This window comes from Cebus imitator, unplaced genomic scaffold, assembly GCF_001604975.1.
Source record: "Cebus imitator isolate Cc_AM_T3 unplaced genomic scaffold, Cebus_imitator-1.0 Scaffold247, whole genome shotgun sequence".
NCBI lineage: Eukaryota > Metazoa > Chordata > Mammalia > Primates > Cebidae > Cebus > Cebus imitator.
In genome coordinates, this window is record NW_016107562.1 from 454,286 (window position 1) to 480,837 (window position 26,552).

Sequence of the window (26,552 nt, forward strand, 5' to 3'; positions counted from 1 at the left end):
ATAATTTTATAATCCAAGGCAGCTAAATGTTGTTTCAAATCTGGCTCCATATATGTCATCTGTTAAATACTTAATGTAATATTTAGCTGATTTAGAAAGAACTGCAATATTTTTATGCTGGAAAATGTGATTATCTTCTGAGAGCAAACATGAGGCTACTGAGTGATCACGACAAAAACTAAAGCATTAATACAAACAGATTGCACAGACTTAATTTTTGCCCGTTATTTTGAACAGCAAGGACTCCTTACAAATTGGTATGCTAAGCTAACCTCACCAAACTCCTAAACTAACGTTATTGATGTCACAATTACCAATGTTGCAAAAACAGAAATTTGTTTAACCAAAACGTTTAAATAGTGGAGTCATAAGCACTATCTCATTTAATCTTCCTTGTCCATCCCTCAAACGAAGCTATTTTGAAATGCAATTTACAAACACTGCAATTATTTACATACACACACAACACATGCACACAAATACACATACATTGACATGTTATGTACATGTTATCTAATAACATAACTTTGCATACTTGTGGCACTTTTTTCTCTAAGCCAACTAGGTGGTGAGTATGTATCTTTAATGACATCCTCATGCACTACTTTATAGCAAGCTATTTCTTATTTTTACCATTTCAACAACTAGAAATAATCTTCACATCAGCCCATTATAAGATATGCTCAGACAGTAACATGTAAATATACATGAAGATTCAGAGGGAGAGCCTTTCTGAGACTACTTTAAACACCCAGAATAAAGGAAAAATGATTTCGGCAGTAAAAGAATCAGCAGGGACAGAAAAGTGCCAACTCTGATTAGAAGCCTTAAAAGCACTAACGGCAGCATCTCAAGGTAAAATAGAATTTTCAATAACTCACCCGGCATCGCAGTGCTTGTAAGTGGTGAGAGGTGATTGGAGGGGGAAATGGAATTTGACCTTTTCTTGGTGAAGTAAAAGAAGAAGTTCTTCCATTGAACTGGAAGCTTTTACTGGAGTTACTAGAAGACAAAGCTACATGCTTGAAAGGAACAGAAAGTGCAGAGCGTCACAGTTTTATCACAGAAGGTGCTTCAATCAGTTTACATTTGATTGAAACTCAAAGAATTTCTGCAGAACTACTGAACAGTCACCTTTAAGATTCCAAGGTTCTCATAAATTTCTATTTATTAAATTCCACACACATAGAACGTTGCAAAATTCATTAGGTCCTTTAGAAAACATTATTGCATTATACAGCATATCAACGCATATTAAAAACCGTATAAAAGTTACGAATAGAGTTCATGAAATGTTAAAATAAATGTTTGTCTTGTATTGAGCTGCATGCAAAATACACTTCCTCTTTCCAGGTAGCATTGCTTTTTTTTTTTACTGAAAATTACTGATGTCAGAAGGTCTCAGTTCTACCTCATACTGGATTATCTTATTTGATTTTCTCATCAGATACTTAATATTTAAAAAATGAGTTTTAGATCAATGATGGTTCTGAAAAGGTTACATGCAGATGTTTAATAAGGATTTTTTTCAGGTTTGAGGTAAATTTTTATTTTCTTAACCTAACGTTTTAACATCTACTTAGGTTGTCTTCCCTCTATCATTGTTAACCTCAGTAACTTCACAAATCAAAGTAACTGGAAGGGAGCAATGGCTTTTTATCCTGCGTTGTATCTTAGAGCTAATTTGTAGTCATTTAAAAAGAAGGACTAGTCCGCCTCTAAAGAATCCTGATGTGACTCAACACTGATTCATTTCTTTTTACCCAGCAGGATGCACCAAATAGGCAGTAAATAAATATCAGTCTCATGAATGAATAATGAAAATGGAGAGACACAGAACTGAAAGAATCATACTACTCATCGTTAGAACAGATATATTCACCAGAAACCCACTAAGACCCCAGGTAAGATAAATGTCACATTCTGAGAAAAGCACTAAGAAAAAGAAGGGAAAAAATGTACTTGAATAAAGTGAACAACCAGGAACTAAGTAAGTCATGTCTGAGTGTGGTAGCCAGAATAAGAGATTCCCCAAGATCCCCAGGTCTTCATTCCTGAAACCTGTGGCAAAAAGGACTTACTAGGTTAACTTACTCAGTTAAGGTTCTTGAGAAGGCAAGATTATTCTGAATTTACAGGTAACCTTTACCAGGATCCCTGCAAGAGCAAGGCAGGCATGTCAGCATCAGAGAAGAGGAGGCAGTGACAAAAGCAGAGGTCGCAGTGATGCCACCGCTGGCTTTGAAGGTAAGGGAGAGGCCGCCCACCAAGGACGGCAGGCAACTTCATGAAGCTGGAAAAGGAGCTGCTCTCCCCTCGAGCCTCCACAGGGCATTCAACCCTGCCCTGCCTGATGCAGCCCAGGAAACCCAGCAAAACCCATTCAGACGTCTGACCTTCAGAAATAGAAGATTCAGAAAGTTTCGGTTTTTGAACTTTTATTTAAATTCAGGGGTACATGTGCAAGTTACATAGACAAATGTGTGTCATGAGGGTCTGTTGTGTAGATTATTTCATCACCCAGGTACTAAGCATAGTACCCATCAGTTATTTGTCCTCAACCTCTCCCTCCCCCCACCCTCCACCTTAGCGCCCACTTGGAAGTGAGAACATGCGGTATTTGTCTTTCTGTTCCTGCATTGGTTTGTTAGGGATGTTTTAAGCTATTACATTTCTGGTAGTTCGTTACAAGATCAATAGCAAACCAACACACTTGGCTATGACTTCTTGATTTCCAAATCTGCTTTTAATAAAAAGGAATTATTTTCACTTGGAAGAAAGAAGAGTGTAAGCAAAAGAACACAAAGACATACGTGAAATCATCTGCTCTGCCCATTTTAAAGAATACTGCTTATTCCAATCATGGATATAATGCAGAGAGAGGCACACGCGGTGTATCTGGATGATGCTAAGGGAAGACTCTATCTATGACTTTTAAGCCAAAGTTAATTAAGCTGGAAATATGCCATCTGATCATCTGAGTTTTCTATCTTGCTATTCAAAAATGTAGTTGTTAACAAAGGATACTTCAGATTTTCAATTTAGAAATGATTACTTTTCTTCTTTGTCAGATCCTAATCACAAGGGAATTCATAATTAAAAATACCTCTAAACCTTGAAAGATAGAAAGCCAACAGTCCCACGTTTCATATAAATATGTAGATTTTCTTTATGACTCTTTTAAATGAAGCTGTTTCTCCATTGTGCAAGGATGATAAGTATCCTATTGCACTAATAGCCTTTCAATATTATTAACTGTGTTTTCCTTTCACGTCTAAAATAAGTACCTGGTTCCTGGTTAAGAAAATTCTCTTGAGAAGAATGGCTGCTTAATGGTGTTTGTTTCTATAAACACAAAATATGTCATTAATCCGGTTTTATCCCAGAGAGGATAGTTGTTTACATGCATTATGGTGACTTTATTGTATCTTATTAAGGAATAATGGCAAACTAAAGCAACCGCATTAACACAGTCTTGTAATAAAAAGTAACGTTTTTGCTATTCTAATTAGTTACACTCATTTTGAGAGAATGAAGCTAGATGTTTGGTTATGTTTGAGTCTTTGAAAAGGAATGCCTTCCGTTGGTTTTTAGCACAGGTGCACTAAGCTGCTTGTGCACGACTGTTTCAGAAGCGAGGCCAAACATTTGCAGAAAAAAGCTGGTCATGTCTCCAGAGCTGTAACTATGTGGAAAAAAAGAGGCCTCCCAACAATAACTGTATGTTCAACTAACTGTCCCTTTGTGTAATTGGCTACTTGCCCTGCATAGGACCAAATACAGGCACAATGATTTGCACATGGGCAGTTATGAACCTATGGATTTGGATTCACATGTGTAAAATCAGTAGGTGCTTTTACAAATTTGCTCTCAGCAGTTTGCCTCTCACTTCAAACACAGCTACGTATATATTTTTAACTTACCTTTCTTTAATAAATACACTGGGAGTGTCAGTAAGTTGCTTTCTCCTCCCCAACACCTGCTGCTTTTCATAATCACCATCATTCTCTATGCATGAGTGATGAGATCAACTCTGCTGAGAATCTTTTTGTGAACAAATATGGAAAAGGCATTTGCGTGGAAACAGTTACTCTGATAATTATAAATGTCAGCTTTCTTTTCCATAAGCTGTAACTATGAAATTGGTTTCTCATTTTTAATGAAGTGAAGGATTGAATCCTTTTTGGATTACCTCAACAACAGCAAAAGCATGCCACTGATTTAATGTGAGCTCTGTGTTATCTTTACTACATTCACAAGAATAAGTGCCAACGAACCATGATCTACCAGAGCCGAAGTGGAATTTACTTCATCTAGTCAAATCTAAGGGTTGCAGTCTGTATCTTAATTGTGAGTCTAGTGAAGGTCACTGGCTCCCTTCAGACTCACAGTCAACAGGTCTGCGCATGAGTGAGGTAAATCCCAGCTGCCGTTTCGCAGGTGTATGGTAAAAGGTGGAGGGGAGGAGAGTGGTGCAAAAAGCCCAAGATCAATTAGTTCAACCATTGCGGAAGACAGTGTGGCGATTCCTCAAGGATCTAGAAATAGAAATTCCATTTGACCCAGCAATCCCATTACTGCGTATATATCCAAAGGATTACAAATCGTTCTACTATAAGGACACATGCACACGAATGTTCACTGCAGCACTGTTTACAATAGCAAAGACCTGGAACCAACCCAAATGCCCATCGATGATAGACTGGACAGGGAAAATGTGGCACATATACACCATGGAATATTATGCAGCCATCAAAAACGATGAGTTCATGTCCTTTGTAGGGACATGGATGAACCTGGAAACTATCGTTCTCAGCAAACTGACACAAGAGCAGAATATCAAACACCGCATGTTCTCACTCATAGGCGGGTGTTGAACAATGAGAACACATGGACACAGGGAGGGGAGCACTACACACTGGAGTCTGTTGGGGGGAAATAGGGGAGGGACAGTGGGGGGAGGGGAGTTGGGGAGAGATGGCATGGGGAAAAGTGCTAGATGTGGGGAGGAAGGCAGATCACACTGCCACGTGTGTGCCTATGCAACAATCTTGCATGTTCTTCAAATGTACCCCAAAACCTAAGATGCAATAAAATTAAAAAAAAAGAAAAAGACAAAAAAAAGAAATAGCCTAAGAGAACTGAACTCAGAAATGGTTTCAGTACATTCTTAACATATGACAAGCAGGTGCTATTATGCATCAGTACATCACTATTCACTTACAAGTTCCTATAGAAAAAAATTTCAAGAGCAACTGTCAACTACCTGTGTCAACTACCTTTGGACTAGTTGGAAAACCATTTTTTTCTACCTAGAATGCTTGCAGTAAAAGGAATATCCAGGATCTAAGTTCTGATAGGACACAAACGTGAAGTCTATGTCTTTCTTGTTAATAATGCATGTAACCCCAGACATCAAGCACAATATCTGGTAAATATTTGTTGAATAATAATAAATGTGTGGTAAAATTCAGACAAATGAACTTGCTAAATTGAAACCATTAGCCCCCCAAGGCCACCAGAAAAACCAGCTTTGAACAAAGCTATCTTTAGTAGACCTATTGCATTAAGGGAGAATACTATTTTGATAGATTAATGCATTGTCCAGACGGGGAAGTTTATGGAGGAGTATATTTATAGAGTTTATGCCTGGCCTGGGTGATTTTAAGGTGAGTCTTGCAAAGCAGGGAATTTGTCAGAATTGGGCAGAGTTTATGATGTAATATCTTTGAGGTAGTGGGTGCAGGATGGCAAGTCTTGAAACACATGTTGATGTGTGTATAATAATATAAATATACATAATATAAAATATGTATTACATATTATAAATTTATTATATAATAGTATAAGATTAACATATATCTAAATACATAAATATTATATAGTAAATTTATTATAAGGATTAAATTATGGAGGCTAGTAGGTCCTGAGATCCATAAGGCGAGTCAGCAAGCTGGAGACCCAGAAGAGCTAATGGTTTAGTTCCAGTCTGAGTACTGAATGGTTCCAGTTAAGGCCAGCACACGAGACCCAGGAGGAGCAAGCAATTCAGTTGAGTCTGAAGTCTGGAAAACTAATAGTTGTCCTAATGTGAAGGCCTCCAGGCAGAAAAAATTCTTACTCTTGGGAGGGACAGCCTATTATTCTATTCCTGCCTTCAACTTACTGGATTAGACCCACCTATATTACAGAGGGCAATCTACTTTATTCTGTCTGCCAATTTAAATGTTAATGTCCTCAAACAAGTCTCATAGAAACACCAAGAATATTGCTTGAAAAAAATATCTGGGAATCCCGTGGTTCAGTGAAGTTCATCCATAAAATTAACCATCACTCTTAATAAATAAGCTATTTGATTCACACCATGATCGTCCAGGAGTTAGTGGATAAGTTATGTTGGCTTGTTCTTAGTATAGTTCCACATAGGAACTATATGTCCTGTGATGGGTTAATTATGTTGGCTTCAGTTTCCAAACTTTTATCTTACTTTCTGTTAGACTTTCATACTTAGAAAGGTCCTTAAGCCAATGCAGTTAAATTTCCTATCCAAGAAATCTGATAGTTACCTTACAACTAACACACTTGACTTGACATTATGCTTCTAAATATGAAAACTACACTAACAGGTAGAGCATAAACAGATATACAATATTTTCACATAGTACATGCAGATAATTGAGGAAGTATTTTGGAGTTTAAAGTATCTTGATAATTATCTCAGTCCCCATCTGACAGTGAAGAGGCACCCTTGTATCTTTACCACAGTTGATTTCCATAGTGCCAACACCATGAAGTCCAGGGATTTCCCAAATAATACAGTCAAAATAAAACTCCTAATAAAACAATTCAGGTGCTAAAGGATAATTTTTGTTTTCAGAACATTAACTGGAGTGATGACCAAATCTCTACTGCTACAGATCAGGCGTGGCTCATTACAGCCCTTTGAGTTCATGGGAACACAGCCACTCCATTTACACATTGTCTCTGGTTGCTTGTGCCCAGCAACACCGCAGCAGACACTCTATGACCTGCAAAGCCTAAAATATTTACCCCCAGACCCAAATGCCAGTCTCTGATCTAGTTAGATAAACGTCTACACAGAAATTTCATGCAGAACCAACTAAATATTAATTCTGTAAAAAAAATAAAAATTCTCATCTACTTACAATCTTTTACAAAGATGCTTTTTCTTCTTAAATATCATTTTATCCTTTCTTCACATTTATTTTATATATAATTGTCCATCAAGACTCTAAGCTTACTTAGCCTTCTACGTTTCCTCAATGAAAAAAAAAACTATTACAGTGCAATAAATGTGAAGTAAAAATGACAAAGAGTTTAGTATATATAACGTAAAAATAATACATGACACTTAGCTGTAATATATCTAAAAACATCTTAGTATCACCATAGGTTTGCTCTCATGTACTGCACTTTGGAGCCATTATAACATGTATTCAATGAATTGTTAGAGATAAATATTTATCCCTCAAATGCTAATTTATTGATGGACTCCTAACTTGCTCTTATCATGACAAAGCACCAGCTCAATCATTGAATGAATATTTATCCATGATGAATATTCATTTATTCCATGTCTTTACAAGGAGTTTCACAACTGACAAGGCAATAAACAAGCTTATTTATGCCCGCTTTATGCTGGGTTCACTTGCTCTCTCCACTGCCATGGCTTTAGCAAGGTAAATTCTGTATGTATGTGGCTAATTTGGGAACTGTTAGTCTCATCTGTGTCCTACATTATCTCTCTTACACACAAAATATAACTTCAAGAGCAGTGATTAATTGGTTCACAGATTTGCCATCTGCTTCACTCAAGTCCAACAAGGTGAGAAGAGACAAATTTGGACTAAAAAAAATGAATGTTAATGAGGTTGTGATTCTATCCTTTGAAACAAAAAGAGGGTAAGCCTTCCATGTGAGTAAGTGATATGCCAGTAAACATTTAATAACTGCCTTATTTTCCCAGCTTTATTGAGGTATAATTGAAAATTTAAAATTCTACATACTTCAGGTATACAGCTTGATGTTTGCATATACACAGGTGTAAAGTGATCACTGGGATCAAGCTAATTAACATATCCATCACCTCACAAAGATACTATTTTGGGTGTATGTGTGTATATACAGCAAGAACATTTAAGCTTTACTTTTAGTAAATTTTAAGTACACAATACAGTAATAACTATAGTCAGCATGCTGTACATTAGGTCTCAGAACTTACTCATCCTACATAGTTCAAACTTTGTACCCTCTGACCAACGTCTCCCATTCCCAAAATCCTCAGCCCCTCACAACCTCCATTCTACTCTCTGCTTCTATGAGTTGAACTTTTTTAGATTACATGTGTGAGATCAGACAGTATGTCTTGCTGTATCCAGCTTATTTCCCTTAACATAATGCCCTCTAGCTTCACCCATGTTGTTGTAAATAACTAGATTTCCTTCTTTTTATACCCTAATACTCCGCTGTGTAAATACGCCATATTTTCTTTATGTATTCGTCATTGACAGGCACTTAGGTTGTTTCCGTATCTTGGCTACTGTGAATAATGCTACAATGAACACTGGAGTGCAGATATCTCTTCGGGGTACTGATTTTATTTCCTTTAGTTATGTATACAGAAATGGGATTATTAGATCATAGTGTAGTTCTAATTTTCATTTTTTGTGCAACTTCCATAGTCTTTTCCATAATGGCTATGTCAATTTACATTTTACCCACAGGGTACAAGGGTTCTCATTTCTCCATCGTCTCTGCAAGACTTGTCTTATTTATACATAACAGTCACTCTGATGACGGCCTTTTGAAGTCTGGAGCTGGGTACATAATTGCAGTGCTTGTCTATTTGTGAAGTGTCAACAGCCCCAAGGTAGATTCAAGCTATCAACCTGATGTCCCAAATGCCGACTTGGACAGAGATGCACAGGAGAACACTATTATATAGTCTCTCCTATATACAGAAACATGCAAATAAACCCAAGAGCATAGAGAACAGCAAAACATAGTAAAATAATTAGGAGGTAATAGATTTTGAATCTATTACTTTTCTTAAATATAATTTATTTGTATGTATATTATTAATTTGTAAGTTTATTATTAATTTTTAATAATGGATATATTTAACCAGAACACAAAATTCTTGGAAATTTAATAATCCTACCAGCAGTACAAGCCAACTTTCATGACTTAGTATAAGCCATCTGCAGCATATCACTGCTGTAAGTACATATTTTGAAAAAAAAACTGTACTGATTTTAATTTTCATGAAATTTTTTCATTACTAATCAAGTTTAAAACATCTCCTTCACCTCTTACTCCCTATAACACAGACACACATGTACACATGATCTTATTAAATTTAACATCTCTGGAACAAGAAGTATATACCCAATGATTGTCACCATGAAGTGGAAATCAATTGGCAATTTTCAATGTTTTTATGAGCTGACTACAAGGCATCATTACTTTCTAGTTTGGGTTGAGGAACCTTACATATCAAACTGCAAATTGGCATATAAACTTCTTGTGAGTCAAGATAAGCATGTCTTACTAACATTTGCATAATCGGTGCATAATGCAAAAGGCATCTCCAGTACTGAATACTTAAGTGAAAGACTGAATGAATGAATGTGGCTCTAAAAAAAACCTCACCAAATCTTTCCCACCCAAATTTGCACAAACATAAGAAACAGAACATAGCTAGGTTTTTGAATATTGTCAATGGAAATATTTTAGCCTGCACCTTCCAATACAACATTTTAAGGATTTTTTAAAATTCTATATACTTCAATTTAAACAATAAATTTTCTAGGCATATCAACAAAACCCATCAGTCAATATATTGAAGATTTTATAGTCATATAGCACCTAGAAAAGTGCCTAACACATAGGTACTTCACTAAACTTTTACTGAAAGGAAACCCCTTAATTTGGTTAACAAACCACTATCATTGGGTCATCACATTACTAAACAAAATCTATAAACTTCTTAAATATTTGCCATAGGAGAGAAAAATAAAGATGTAACCCAACCAACTTCTTTTATTTTGTACAAAACTAATGCTCATAAACTCGATCAGGCTATAATGGAAAGCTTCAGGACCTATTTTTTTCCCACCCTTTTTGAAGGAGTGTGACTTTCAAAATATTTTTCAATTCTTGTAAAACACAACTTAAATTAGTCCCTGGCTGCAGGGTAGAAATGGGGAGTCGGGGAATGAAATTTTTGTTATTCAGTAAATATCGAACATGAAATCTTGTCACCCCGGGAGCAGTTTCTCAAAGGTCTTGACCAGCCAGCAAGACGTACTGAAGACATTCACCCCACTGTGATTGCCAAATAGAGCCTGAGACTCTGAGGTCACAAATCTATAGCAGGTCTTCCAAATACCACAGCAATGTTTCTTACACGTTTGGGGAGGACTTGATTTCTCCATTTCCCTCGTTCAGAAAACCTTTCAGAAACCAGATTTCCTCTCCTGATTTTTACCTCTCTGCCTGTCTTCAGCTTTGCCTTTGATTTCATCTACCCACAATATCAGCAGCTAAAAACTGTTTCTCTACCAATATCCGCCTCCATCGCTGACCTGCCGTCTACTCAGTCCAGTTACTCAAATATGTTCTTAAAAGTTTAACTGCTGAAAGCCGGAAATGCTTATGAGAAAGGCACCTGTTATTTACAGTTGTACAGTTTCCTAGCCCTGATACTGTACCACAAGCCCTTAAAGGTACCATTAAAATTAATTGAACTGCTAGAATGAAAAACCATTCCAACATTTAAAGAGAAAAGCCATCTGTTGTCAAAACAACAGCAATTCAGATTGAAACAAAGTTTCTTACAACCAAAACCTATGACCATTGAAAGCATTTCACAATGCTATTCTATTAAAATTTCCTTAAGAATATGAGTGAAATCAATCACTCCAGAATAATTTAAAACAAAAATAGAATTCCATATATCTGAAGTCAATTAATATTTAAGTACAGTCATTTAGGCTGCTTTTTTCCTCTCTGTGATAAAATGAAATTTTTTATTACTCAGTTTATAAAGTTATAAACAAAAGCTTCTGAGATTTATAATTAAGCAAAGTAATGCCTGCGTTTGAGAAACTTGAGAATCACATTTTGTACAAGTCACTATTGTCTATAAACAGTTTACTTAGTCTTTCATCTAGTAAATATTGAATATCAAGTTTGTGGTAAAATACAAAGCATGAGATAATTTCTAAAATTGTTTTCATTTCCAAAATATTACAGTCTATGAACTAGAAAGATCATATCAGATACTCATTCCTTCTGTTTAAAAAAACACATAACTGACACACTAAAAAATAGCATTATCTGGACTTTAATAATTCACTTGATATGTCATCCTTCATATTCTTGATATGACTGAATTTTTTTTCAGTCATTTGTCTAATCTTATGTAGGCAGAAATAAAAATTTCTATGCAAATATATATATATATATATATATGTATACACAATGTTGATAAAAAGTGGTATTTTTGATTTGTTACTTCAAACTACTTTTATACACATCAATAAAGTATATAAAACTAAGTATACAAAATTGATATATGCCAACTTATGTACATGAAAATTAAACCTCACACAGTGCTAGAACTCCAATCATTTGACTAAAAATCACTAATTGATATCACTACACCATACTGAATTATATGTTTCATCATCTTTATAGTTCTTTCAGAATTTTTATTTTAATAAATGATAGGAACCTACTTAAAACTGATACATTGCCTTGCTTGTTAAAAATAATCCTTTCTTTGTTCCAGATTAAGGTGACAGTTTTCAAGGGTCTCAACAAAAACAATCTCAATTTCCTTATTTCTAGTATATATTTGTGGGGTACAGGTGCAATTTTATGACATGTATAGATTGCACAGTGGTGAATGGAGGGCTCTTGGAGTATCCATCACCCAAATAATGTACATTGTACCCATTCAGTAACTTCTCACCATCCACCTCCTCCCACCCTGTCACCCTTCTAAGTCTCCACTGCCTATCATTCCATATGCTACTTCCATGTGTACACAGCATTTAGCTGGAACTTATGAGTGAGAACATGCAATGCTGTGTCTGACTTGTTTCACTTAAGATAATGGGCTCTCATTCCATCAATGTTGCTACTACAAAAGACATGATTTAATTCCTCTTTATAGCTGAATAGTACTCCATTGTGTATGTATACTACACTTTCTTTATTCATCCATTGATAGACACTTAGATTGATTCTGTATCTCTGTTATTGTGAATATTGCTGTAATAAATATACGAGTGCAGGCATCTTTTTGACAGAATAATTTATCTTCCTTTGGGTAGAAATCCAGCGGTGAAATTGCTGGATCGAATGGTAGCTCTACTTTTAGTCTTTGAGAAGTCTCCATGCTGTTTCAGAGGCGGTACTCATTTACATTCCCACCAGCAGTATACAAGAACTTCCTTTTCTCCACATCCTTGCCAACATCAGTTATTTGGTGACTTTCTAGTAACAGCCATTATAACTGGGGTAATCTAACTTTTTGCTGATCTATGATATTTTTGAGGGACATTTGGGTCATACTCAGAGTTAAATATGATGCTATGTTTATTCTTACACAAATTTTTGTTGTTCATATGTATGAATTTTTCTTGGGTTAAAATAATTTAAAGAAAGTTTACTACATATAAGGGCATCTGTTCTTTTTCATTAATTTACATCCTACATAGATTCCTGAATTCATGTGTTTCTAACAGATGAAATAAGTGAAACCTTAAAAAAAAAAAATAGTAGTAACACAATTAAGCCGGGTAAATACAATTCTTAAACAATATCTGAGATGAAAAAATACAAACAAAAACATGCCTAAATTGAAATCTAATTCTAAGGTGTTACTGATATAACTTTACAATTATCACAAGTCAAAAAATAAAAATAAATCTCTACATTTCTTGAATTCTAAAGCTCTATATTGTATCTAAAGCTCTATATTTCATATTGCTTCACAATTTTTCAGAACTGCCTCTTTAATTCTTATAATTCAAGTGAACTTTATTTTTGTTGTATTCATCACTTGCTATAAAATTTTTGAAATTTTGATTTCTATATTTTCTGAGTTTTAAATACAAAAATGTGCTTTTTCCCATAGGTTTTCTTTACCTAGAGTGATCAGATCTTTAAATCTATGTCTCGAAGACCTCTTTGGAAATATATTGTTGATACAATTAATGGTTGGCATAGCAAATTAAAGATTACAGCAGAAAAATGCCCATGTGCCTTAAGTAATCACAAAGAGTTTCTGAAAGGAACTGCTACTAACATATTCTGCAAGAAATCCTTACTTCAAGATTACGTAAGTTAAATTCCAGTGAGACTTAAATGTTTCATTTATAATCCGTGAGAGTAAATCAGTTTTAGTGATCTGTCAACCAAAGCACTTGACTATTACTAGCCTGTTTCTTAGCCTGTGTCCAATGTTTGCGATCCCACTGTTAAATGTGTAAATGTATGCTGTGGTAACTCAAACAGCTAAAGCTCTTTTAATAAGTATTTTATAGTCACTCTATTAATTATCAATAAACTAGTTACTATTTTTAGCGATTCTGTAGCTTGCACATGCCAGGTACTCCATGATTCATACTGTATCACCCACTCTGTAGTTGCAGTAACTTTGTTCATTTTTAAAAAAAATTAACACTTATTTTCTAGAATGTAGCAGAAGAATAAAATTTTAAAAATCAAATTTATGCAGGTAACAAAACATCTGATATTTTCAAAATCATGATAAAAAGCAGTGGATACACTAAAATGATAAGAACAGGTTTTTTAAATACTTAAGAAAGTACTACCACTTAACTGCAGATACTCTGATTAAATTAAATGAGTCCTTTTTTAAGGCACTGTTTAAGTCTGAATCCCCCATTCACACGATGAGAAAAGACCTCATGTGTCACCAGTTACAGTGACCTTCCTCACCAGTAATGGAGAATTAAATACAACGGTCTTAGCACAGCCTGCATTATAATATGGATAGGATTAGACATGACAGGAAATTGATGGTTTTCCAGATAGTTTAGGCCAGTCGCAGAGTAATCCATCAGATTGTTATACAATTGATGGCATAGAGGTCAGACAGTCCACATAACCAAGTTCTTTTTCACCATGGTATTCTTCATCCAGGTAATTCAGTCATTATGACAGCCAAAAATTTGTGATTGATTGGGCGATTTTCAGCTCAGTTCCCAGACAGGCTACATCAACTCCATTGTTTACCATTCAGTGCATCACTTTTCCATTTGAAATGAAACTGTCTGAGTAAGTAATAATTTCTGAGGCCAAATAGCTTTAATAGCTACTCCACAGGAATGCTGGCTGAACGGTCATCAATCCAGCTCGATCCCAGACTGGTTTAATTCACCTCCACATGTGTATTGGTTTTATAATAATTTTGTAAAAATAGGAGGACTGAAGAACTATATTAATGCAACTGAGTTTTCCAATCAACTGTGCAATGGTCAGAAAGAGAATTTTTATCTTTATGTTGATTAATAAAAATCAAAATTAAGTTTAATTCAAATAATCCACGTTTTTAGAAAAGTGTTCAATTGGAATATAGTCTAGCGGTCTGTTTCAGTTACAAATATTTTCTTGAGAAAATACCACTTAAAAAGAATTAAAGTATTCATAGATTAGCAGGATGAAATATAATGAAAGTTTTTTCATAGCAGAGCACATTTCAGAAGCATTGGCACAAGAGCATAAAATAGTATTCTGCATCCAGGAAACAGCCCACAGGCATCACGGCTGGGGCAGTGCGAGACACCTGGCCAGAGCAGTAGGCAAAGGCTTCAAACTATGAGATTAAAAACGCATCAATAAACTATGTGGTGATGGATTTTAAGCAAGGAAGAGATGTGTTTGACATGCAGTTTTAAAATACCACCCTAGACATTGTGTAGAAGATTAGTTAAAGTGGGATATGTCTGTGAATAGAAGAATCTCTGTCCAGGAACGAAGCAGGTTTTAAATTGAGGCAGTAACTGGACATGGTTAGCAGGGTTTAGACAAGAGTTGCTTAAAAATTTGAATAGATGAAAACTAATAATCAGGTGAATATGGACAAGATAAAGGGAATTCTAAAGTGATACCTAAATTTCTTCCTGTGAAGGAAACACATGCTCAGACGGAGATGTGAAAAATGTAACGTACATGGGGTACATCCACATGGAAACTTTACGCACACAGCTGAGATGTAAAATCTTGAACAAACAAATGAGGCAATCATTCGTGTACAGGTGATAACTGAAAGCACAGAAGTGGATAATGTCACTTCAGGAAAGTCTTAAAATAATGAAAAATACCCTGCAAAACACAGATAAGGCCTCAAAATACCAAAATGGGGAGGTAAAAGAGTAACATGGGTTTGTCCCATCAGATATACCTTGACATAACAGAAGTAGGGTGGGAGGTAGTCATTTGACAGCCAAAAATGTCTGATCATTAGATAATTATTAGTTCTACATCATAGGAACGCTGCCAAGCAGCAAAGGGAAGAGAAAATTTCAGGCTGGTAGGTGTACTTAGCAGTACACCATCAATGCCATCAAGTGGGACATTAATGAGAAATTAAAATGGCCACTGCGTATGTCAATGCAGAGGCCTTTATTAAATTCAGCAGTTCTGGGCAGACCAGCATCCTGATAATAGAGAAGGGTACTTGTTATGGGTTTTTTAAGGGTACTTGTTATTGGGTCCCCAAAAAGTACCTTTTAAGGGTACTTGTTATTGGGTCCCCAAAAAAGACACATTGCTTTTCTAACTCCAGTACCTCGTTTTTTGAAATAGTATTGTAGATGTAATTAATTAAAATGAAGTTGCAATAAATTAGAATAAGCCCTTAACTCAAAATAACTGGTGTCTTTATAAGCTGCCAACCATGTGAAGACACAGACACGCAGAGAAGACACCATGTGGGGACTGAGGCAGAACTGGGGTAACTGCAGCTATGATTGACGGCCACAGCAGAGGCTAGGGAGAGGCAAAGGAAGATTCTATTCGAATTCTCAGGGAAAACCTGGTCCTGCTCACACCTGTATTTCACATTTCTAGCCTCCAAATTTGGGAGAATTTCTGTTGTTGTTTTAAGCCACCCGGTTTGTGGTACTTTGTTACAGCAGTCCTATGGAGATGATAAAGCACTCAGCTGGGCCCGAAGCTCAGCCTGAGGAGAAGGGACACCTCTGAACCGGAATATGCTTGGTCAGCTCTCCCAGTCTCCTGGTCACTGGACGATGTTGGCTCTTGATTTCAGCCAAGGAACTCCGTTAATTCAAGTTAAATTGAGAAATCATTTTTCATTTATTTTTAAGCACATGATGTTAATAAACAGGTGAACTTAATTTACACTTTAAAAAATACACATTCTTCTGGTCCTGTGCATTTCTTAAACTTTGTTACACATACAAGGTTAACTGGATAATTAAAGTCATTTCATAGAAGATTTAGGTCATAAAAATAATTAACCTGAATCATCTAGGTGATGAATTTAAGGAGAAAAAAAAAAGGCACAGGGGCAGTATTTTCTCCTGACCTGTGTACAAAAATGCTTTCATTTTCATAAGACTTTTGATGCATGGATACAGCCCCACTTTTAAAAACTAAAAATAAAAGGTCTCTATAAAAATACGTTTTTTCAAGAGTTCCATTTTTCTTTTGAATATATCCATTAAGCCCTCAGATGTCTCACTTTTCACATTTTTTTTTCATTATCACTGTAGGGTCTCCTAGCAGTGAAGAATACTTTCATAATTTTTTATCTAGTATACCGTATCTCAAAGTTCTTGGAATAACCTATGTGTTTTATGTTTGCATTCTTTCGGGAGAGAAAAATACATATATATTTCAAGAAAGAAAAAACCCAGCACCTGCGGCATAATGTAAGAGGAGAACGCACCAACACAATCTAAGTTGCACAATCCATCTGTTCTGTCAGATCCTTGACACGCATGTTTATGTTGACCTCTTTCTTTCTGGAGACAGAGGAAAGAAACTGGTGTTGATTGAAGGTTACAGCAGAATTAAAAATATGCCGGGACACAAAATAGTGACATATATTTCCCCCACCAGGCAGGACTCTATTTTCATTTATATTTCATTACGCTTACAAAAGCAAATGAACGTTCCTTTACATTTTCTTAAGAATGAAGAGATGAATGTTTCTTTCTTTGCCAGTTCCATGGAAACTAGGAACATTAATACTATAAACATTTTAATACTTGATAATGGTTCCATCTTCAAAATGCAAAATGTTTTAACAAAAACTCTAAAAAAATTGATGCATCCTTTTATGTTATATACAAATGGGCTTATAATGCACCAATCTGTTCACTCCATCAAAGTCATTGAGGGTTCATTTGAAAGATTCTATTTTCTAATTAAGCATACCTAATACATTTGCATTAGATGTCCACTAACAGATGTATATATGTCCTCTGTTGTATGTTTAAGATGTTGCAGGGACTTAACAATGCAAAACATTACTGCCTTTCAAATAAAGTGGAGTCTCAGACCCCTTTTAATCTTCTGAAAATGATTAAAAAAGGTAACCATATAAACAGATGTGGATTTCACAAAACACTCCTCTAAAAATAAAACTACCTAGCACAGTAGCATGCACACTCAGTGTGCAATTTCGTGGAAAAAGGAAAAAAGAAAAGAAATAGGGGAGATTTAAAGTGAGGAGCATTTTACATATATGACATTCCTAATATTCTTTCAGCGAAGGACTTATGACATGAAATAAAATCAGTAATAGAGACAGGTATCCTGAGGCTAAGATGTGGGTTTCATTACGAGGTGAACGTTGCTGCTTGGCGGTATGGGTGGCAGCCAGGCAGAAAAGCACCTGCACTGTTAAAATCCTGCCTCTGCAGCCTCCCAGGATTTCCAGGCAGCCATCAACAATATGGCCATTTGCGTGCCTCTGTGCAACAGGCACTGTGCTGGGTGCTGCAGTGATCTAGAGACTTGGAAAGACATAAAATGCAAATTACACATTCCTAAGAAAGACATGGATAAAAGGCATTTAAGAGAGAAGATTACTTCTTCGAGTAAGCTGCAGAGATCAAGAAATAGTATGGCGAAGAGGGAACATTTTAACTGATTTTGAAGGATATACAAGATTTAAAGATTCATCAGTGGAGATAAAAGAGCATCCTGGGCAGAGAAAATCTTCAAAAATGGAGATTATGAGAGTACTCACTTCACAATAATAGAATCAAGTAAGATGCTTTATATGAAAGTACTCTCTAAAATCTAATTTTAATGTGATGATTAATATTCAGCAGAAATGGGGGGATGTGTGCTCTGAGTCCACAGACTTAGCAATTCCAGTAATTTTACAGTTTGTACCCAGTACCGATTAGAGAAAATTTCCCTTCAAAACCTTGTTTTGGTGAAGGCCTATTTGAATAAGATTACAGAACTTACTGAAAGATGTAAATGACCTCTAAGAACCTGAAAAATAAATACTAAGATGTAGTACTTTGCAAATTAATTTAGATATTAATAAAATTCTGACAGGCTAAGTCATTTTTAGAAATTGACCAAAATATTATAAAATTAATATGAAAACATAAAAAGAATTTTTTTAAGTTGCAGGGCAGGAATATCAATAAGAGAGAAGACTGGCTGCCTTACATATTAAAAGCATGTCAGAAGCCCACGATAATTAAACTTGTGAGGCTAGTCAAGAATACGAAAGGCAATTCTACTGAAGAGAAAAGAAAGAACAAAAATAGACAAACATGGAGCTAAACAGTCCATACTTGGTCCATCTAACAATTCAAATAATTTAGGAAGGAAAATGTATTTATCAATAAATTTTGTTACATCAATAAAGTTCCTAGCAGATATATCAACTTCAGAACAGACATTTGTAGTTTGCATCTGATCTCAAGCAAAATCCATTAAAAGCTTAACTGAAACAACTGCTCCGTGGCTATAGAGCCGGAAAAGCTGCTAACCAGATTTCTGAGCACAGATCACCATCAAACAGCATGGAACACCTTGAACCAGAATATGCGCATGTATCCTGTAAGCATAAACCCCGTAATAACCCAAGATGCCAGAGAACAAAGGCCCAAAAAAAGACATAAATAGAAAGATAAACATACATGTATAAGCATATATAACCTTAAAACACAATTTAGAGCTGTACATATTGCTGCAGATAGCTTTGGCAGACAAAATCCCAACAATATTTACTGACCTGGGGATCATGTGAACAGCCATTGGATAAACCTAACCACGTAGGTTACTTGGGCTGCTCACCGGAATAATAATAATGGCAATTACTTAAAAAATATTTTATGGTGCTTCTACATTTCCAGGTTTTTCCTTCTGCGAGTTCCTTCAGGGACAGGGACCTAGTTTACTTAACTCCAGGTCTCCACTTTCTAGAAAAGAACATTGCATAGTTGGACATAAATATTGAATGAATATCTGAATTAAACCAGGAGCTCTATGAGACTTCTTAACTATGGTTTTTTATGTTTTTCTCCAAAGCTTAATCATTTTCATACTTATCTTTTTAAATATAAAAACTATTTTTTGGCTTCATGCTTTCTAGAGAGTACATTGATGATGACTCACAGAATTAATTAATACTTAGAAATCACGTTGTGTGATTCAAGCCAGTAAATAAGCAATACCCTGAAAAAACCCTGGATCTTTATGCGACAAGGTTACCTAGGCAAATACTATGAGATCTTAACAATTAAGACAAATATTAAAACCAAGCTTTATTTTCTCTCTTTTATCTAACAAATACTTAAGAAGACTATGACTTGCCCTTGCCCTTTATCCACAGAAAACACACACACACACACACACACACACACACACACACACACACACCCCTTACTCACTGGGTTTTACAATGATTAGCAAACCTTAGCCATTTAAAATTATTCATATAAAATGATACTGCTAATATTTTTTAAAAGTCTCCTTAATAAAAACAGAAGTATTTAAGAACCAAGAAGTATAAATTGGTTTTCTCATAGTGTGCTCACATTACTGTACCCCAAAGATAAGATTTTTTAATATAGTACTTTAGTGAAAAGAATGTATTTCAAAAGCACTCGTTTTCCTCTGAAGAAGCACAGAAAGGGAGTAATTATTATTTAATAATTGCCAGTGAAAGCAGTAGCGTCACAGTGTAACTTCGGCAGCCCCTCATCCGTTTCTCTGATTCCAGAACTGTGTCTTCCATGACTTAATCGATTCCCCATCATATCACAGGCCTATAGTAATCCTTACCCTCCAGAGCTCTGAGAGAACTGGGAGCATTTTACTTCACAGAGCCACTGCTGCAGAAGCAGAGGGCCACCACAGAAGCAAACAATCAGATCTTTATTTCCCTTTCTAAGTGACTGACTAGACAGCAGTTTTACAGTAATGGTTATAAAGTGCTTGCATGTGTCAGAAATCACTCTCTGTGTATGTGTGTGGCTCTGCGTGTGTGCAAAGGCATGTCCTCTTAATCTTCACAACAATCCTATATGGCTGTTGACAACATCACCTCCATCTTATGGATGAGGAAACTGAGGCTTATGGAGTTAAAGTCATAGAGGTAAACATTGGCCATGATCAAAACCTGTTTACTGTGATCCCAGAGGTGATGTTATTTATGCGGGGCTCTGCGGACTCCCCAGGGCCAGCATTCATCCTACCTGCCTTTCAAGGCAAAGCAAAAAGATTACTTTCCTCCACCCTTCTTTAAATGTACATACATTCTGACCCAGGAATTGAGGTATTTCTATTTTTAGATGGCTAAGTGGCTGAGGATTATCTCTCCCATGAAAAGATATTCCCTATGTGGCTTGTACTAAATAAACTTCTTAACAGGAAACTTTCCTCAGGTAAACTTGAGCTTTCACAAAAGAGCTGGTATCTATGAAAGAGCAGCTTTAATTGGTTTAAATCACAGCAGACACACTTGGATATTCAAAGCATCTCATTACAACCTAAGAGATGAAGTCTCTTTGACCAGAGCTTTATCTCTTCATCTGCTCTTGTTCAATCACATTAGTAATTAGATTTCCATATCAATTCCCATGCCTGGGCTGGGCAGAACAGGGGCATTCCTATATTATTTCCTTTCACAAATTGCAAATCTGGCTCCTGTTTCAACAGCTAAGTTTACTGTATCTTCACCATTGCTCGTCCAGCCAATATTTCCACAGATCTTTCTTTTGTTTTGTTTTTGAGACAGAATCTCCCTCCGTCACCCAGGCTGGAGTGCAGTAGCAAAAGACAAAAAAAAAAAAAAAAATGACACCCCCAAAACTTACAGGGGAAATTTTTTCTTACTAAGAAAAACTACACATGCACCTAGAGAAAACAGAATTCATGGTTTTGAGCATGAAATCAAAGTTACCAGCTTTCATCGTGCTTTGCAATTTATACTTTTCACATGCCCGTTTTCTGCCTCTATATTTTTGTTGAATGCCTACTACACATCAGACCACAGGAAATAAAGGAGGAAAGATAAATTTTATTAACCCTATGAAACTTACATTCTGTAGGAACAGGCAATAAGTAAAANAAGAAAAAAATTTCAAAAAGTTGTAAGTGCTATGAAAGAAATAAACAGTATGATATGCTAGAGAATGAAAGTCAATGATGGGGGGCCCCATGATGTGGGGCGGTGGAGAATAGAAATGCAGGTCTTACCCAGGCGTTGCTTTTGAGTTGAGATCTGAAGGATGAAAGGCAGCCGGCCACTGGAGGAGCGAGGGAAAAGTACTTCATTCATTCCTCTATGTGACCCGGTCAAGTGAACACTTTCACAGTTAAGAACACCGGCTTGGAAGTTAAATCATTAATTTCCAATAAATTAAATTATTTACCCATAGACACCCCCCAATATCTCTATCAAAGCTGACTGAGAAACCATGACTCACAGCAATGCAGTGCTTTCTCTTATCAATTCCCAATCATAAACACAAATACCTAACATGAAATTCATTCACTTTTTTGTCTGGTTTTCCAAAAGATTAAGAAAAAGAGTTAAATGACTCATAAGTTATTTATCTCATTTTTCTGAGTGAATTGAATCATTCTATAAATGAATTATGAGGACTTAACTACAAATAACTAAGAATATATAAATAACTAGTATAAGAAACTTACAATTCTTGGTTTTGGCATGTTATATTTATGCAATCTTATTTGCTTTCTATTAATTACTATTAAATAGGCTACAGTATGACAAGAAATATGCATTTGAAATAATTATTACGATTGTCATCCACTATATACAATGTGTGGATAATATATAGTTTGAAGTAACTATTAAACTGTATAAATCTGTGTTTATAAGCATTATTTCTCTTTTCTAAATGGTTTAGTTCACTATAAAGAAATGACTGAAACTGAGTAATTTATATAAAAAAAGTTTTAATTGGCTTATGGTTCGAGAGGTTGAACAAGCATGGCACAAACACCTGTTTGGTTTCTGGTGAGGGCCTTAGGCAAAAGGGAAGCAGGCATGTCACATGGCATGAGCAGGAATGAGAGGGATAGTCGGGGGAGGAGGTTTGGGACACTTCTAAACAACCAGATAGCACAAGTACTGACTCACTATCCTGAGGACAGCACCAAGCCAGGAGTGATCCACCCCCAAGACCAAACACCTCCCACCAGGCCCCACCTCCAACAATGGAGATTACAATTGAACATAAGATTTGGAAGGGACGTATTTTCAAACTATATCAAATCAATGTGATTTACAAAAAAAAAAAAAAAGTGAGGATAATATCTAGTATACTAGGTAGGACCATTTCCAACCCACTGGTAAAATACGTACTTATTTGTGAGTGCCCTCAGATTATATCTTTAAGTACTTTAATAATCAGAATATACATTTTCAAAATTTGTAAACTGCTATTTATCCTCTACTTGCCACCCCCTACACAAAGGTGTGAACAGACACATACAGTACTTTCCCTCTTAGAGTTTACACTATGTTGCTATGTATCCAAGAAAAGGTAGAGAAAAGGGAGTATAGGCTGGCCTATAACTTTTCTGTTGTTGGAAGGATGAGAGCTATAGGAAATATAACAGCTAGCATGTTCAACACATAACATGAGAATGATGAAGGTTTCGGGGGTTTTGCGCTTGGAAAAGAGAAAGGAAAAAGAAATACAGAGACATTCTTGGGGATGAAGAGGCCCTTAGCAACCACCCGAGAGAACACTTGGGGCCTAAGAGATTCTCCTTCAATGTCTGTCTGCTATAGGAGTTAAGAGTTTGGTCAGAATGCACTAGTGGAGTTGTATTAGTCTCTAAGTACTCACAAGTCATTCTTTTCTTGATTACACGGACTTGAGAGTTTCATATCCTCGTAACTGCCATTTTAGTTAGTTCAAGTGACTCCAGGGGTATGCGAAATAAGGTGTGTGGGCAGAATCTAGCATCTCTATAGCACTAGACTCACTTTCTGTACATTTCAATTCCACTACAGAAGGGTCTCTGGAAAATTCTGGAGCACTAGCTCTCTCAAACCAGAGCATGGTTTCTGTCAGAGAAGTCAGTGCTTTGGGAAAACTAAATCACCCCCCAGACTCAAAGTAAAAAAAGACCAACTTCCCAAAACATGGATAATACATACTTGGGTAAGTATCTGAGGTTTGAAATACATATTACACATGTAAAATGCATGGACTATGTTAAGTGAGATCTGGGCTCACATCTTGATTGCAACGCTTACATCTCTGTAAACTTGGAAAAAAATTGGTCCTCTGACGTTCAATTCTCTCTCTGTAAGCACTGAATAGTATTCCCAATCTTGCTGAGTTATTACTATGATGAAATGAGATAATACATACAAAATGTTCAGTAGAAGCTTAACAAAGACATCCAGATTAGTTCTCTGTACTTGGAGAGAAAAGAGTTAACACACCTGGTTTGAGATAGATTTGCTGTATTTACCACAGGAAGTCCTTGGAGGAAAGAAAGCAGATGACTGATCAGATCTCCCCACCAAGAAGATAACTGGACCTTGGAGCAAACACAGAAATGAAGGAGATCTTATCTCTTGAGCGTTTTTAACAGGATGTCCATGGTTAGGAATGACTTACAGAACATCAACCCAACATCAATGGATTCATGAGAAATGACTCCCTGGGATAAGTCACATATCCTAGGAACCTAGATTTTTCCTTTCCCTCCTGACTCACTGTCCTACTTTCTGTCATCCATCCCTAAACCTTTGGAAATATGCAATGCCTTATGGCAGAGCTAAGGTTAGGTAAGATAAAAATCCATAAGGGATGTTGGTTAACTGGGTTTTAGTCTACCTTTCTATATTATTTACTGTATGTCCATCCAGTTCCGTTTGCTATTTTTAATAATTACAGATCTTTTTAACTATTTTATAAAGATATCAAAGACAAAATATTCCTATGTGAAAGTATCCAGTAATATCAGCTTTTCACTTTTAAGAGAATTTCCTCTGGCTACAATACAATGTTCTAATTTATGTGAAGGAAATTTTGAAAATAGTGTTTCATGGATAGAAACATCTATGGATTTCCATGTGTGAATTTTGTCTGTTTTCTAAGATACCTGAGTCCTAAAACCTTTGAAACTACAGAAAATCATTTTAACACTTCTTTGTCTTCATTTTCCAACCAAAACATTAAGAGAAAAATTCTGCCCCTATTTTTTAACTTAACAAGAATGCTTTAGAGTGTCCTGATGATGGATTATAATTATTTTTATCATGTCACTGAGCAATAATACATTACAATAGAAAATTAAATGTAAGCTACAGAATGAATCATTAAAATTACTAAGAGCAGTGCAATGCTTTACACAAAATTTTCTTACATGTATCATTTAATTATCCAAATGAGCCATAAGATAAGGCCATAATTATCTTCATTTTGCAGATAAGTAAACTGAGGCTCAGTGAAGACAACTGGCTAATCCCGGATTTCAAACTAAGGAATGTGGAGGAGAAAACTAAAATATTAATTGAATATTCTGAGAAGAGCCAAGGAGAGGGTTTTGAATGGTCAACAACTGGGAAGGGTCTGATATTTTACCCTACTTTACAAGCTGACAAGTTAGCCTGCTACAGTTCTAGGGGTGCTGGTAGAATACAAGTCTCTTGGGTCAGAGACACAAGATAGTTTATTACAGCAGCAGCAGTAGCCAGAATGTCAGCATTTGCACTAGTTCCCCAAGCTCCAAATCCCACAAAGTGACATAAGGAGATAGGAGTGACATCTGCACATGGAGTAGGTTATATTACAGAAGAAGAAAACTTAAGTTAGTGAAAGCAAACCTTTTAACATGAACAGTATGAATGCCTATTCTTTGCCCCAGAGGGAGACACTATCTCGAACTTCCAAGGCTGTTTACTATAGGAATATTGAAGAAATAGCCAAGAACAAAGGCAGTTACTAGTGCTTAACTCTCACATCATGCAGAAACGCAAGAGACCCATGGAGAATTGTGTTCTAATGATATATTACCTGCTCCATATTCCCATCCTATTTGATGACAGTAATTTAAGTGCAATTACAAGCAAACAATGGCAAAAATGGCACAGACCTTGAACTGTTCTGCAACTGATAAACAGGCAACCGTTTACCACATCGAGATTTAGGAATTGTGTAACACGTGATTAATCATTTTCTGCTAAATGAGTAACGTGAGGACTAATGATGATTCATGGAATTTGATTGGAAGCTACAGATGATACAAGCGAAATTAAAATACAGGCTTTTAGATGCCAAAACATTAGCATTACTCATGCCCCCTAGTTTATGCCTTTTTAAAGCCAGACACCTTATAAAAGAATTAAATGATAGAATTTTCCAGCTAAAAACAATTGTGATTTCTCTTTACTATGCTTACTTTTTTAAAACATGACATACAGATTACCTTAACTTGCTGCATCCCTTCCTATCAGAGGAAATTCTTACTGTGAATGAAAGAACCTAGAGTTAGCCATAATTAATCTCTATATTTGATATGTTCCTTTTACTTTCTATGAGCAAGTAACAAAAGAAACTCTAATTGGCTGAAATTCTAAATGTGATACTGATATAAAATATCCATTAGTGGATAGGTGACCTATTTATAATTCCGTTAAAGCCAGCAGCATTACCCTAATTCTTAGTGTTAAATGACAAGATTAGTGGGTGACTTCTTTCAGCTGATGGCACATGAAATGGCTATGATTAAAAACAAAAGTCTCTTGGTTTAATTGTTTTACAGAAACTGTGCTCAGTAGCACACTGGGGCTCTTCTATGGCTATTTCAAGCCCTTATAAATATACTTTGGAAATAATTCTGGAAAACACATAATTTTAAAGTTCTGCTCATTACCTTAAATGTTCTAAAATGTGGACAAAATCTTAGAGCAAAATAGTCTTCTCACCTAAACCGGCAGATTTTTAGTAGAAGTAACCAGGAAAGCTTGATAGCAATGCCTTAGATTTTTTGGCTTCATCCCT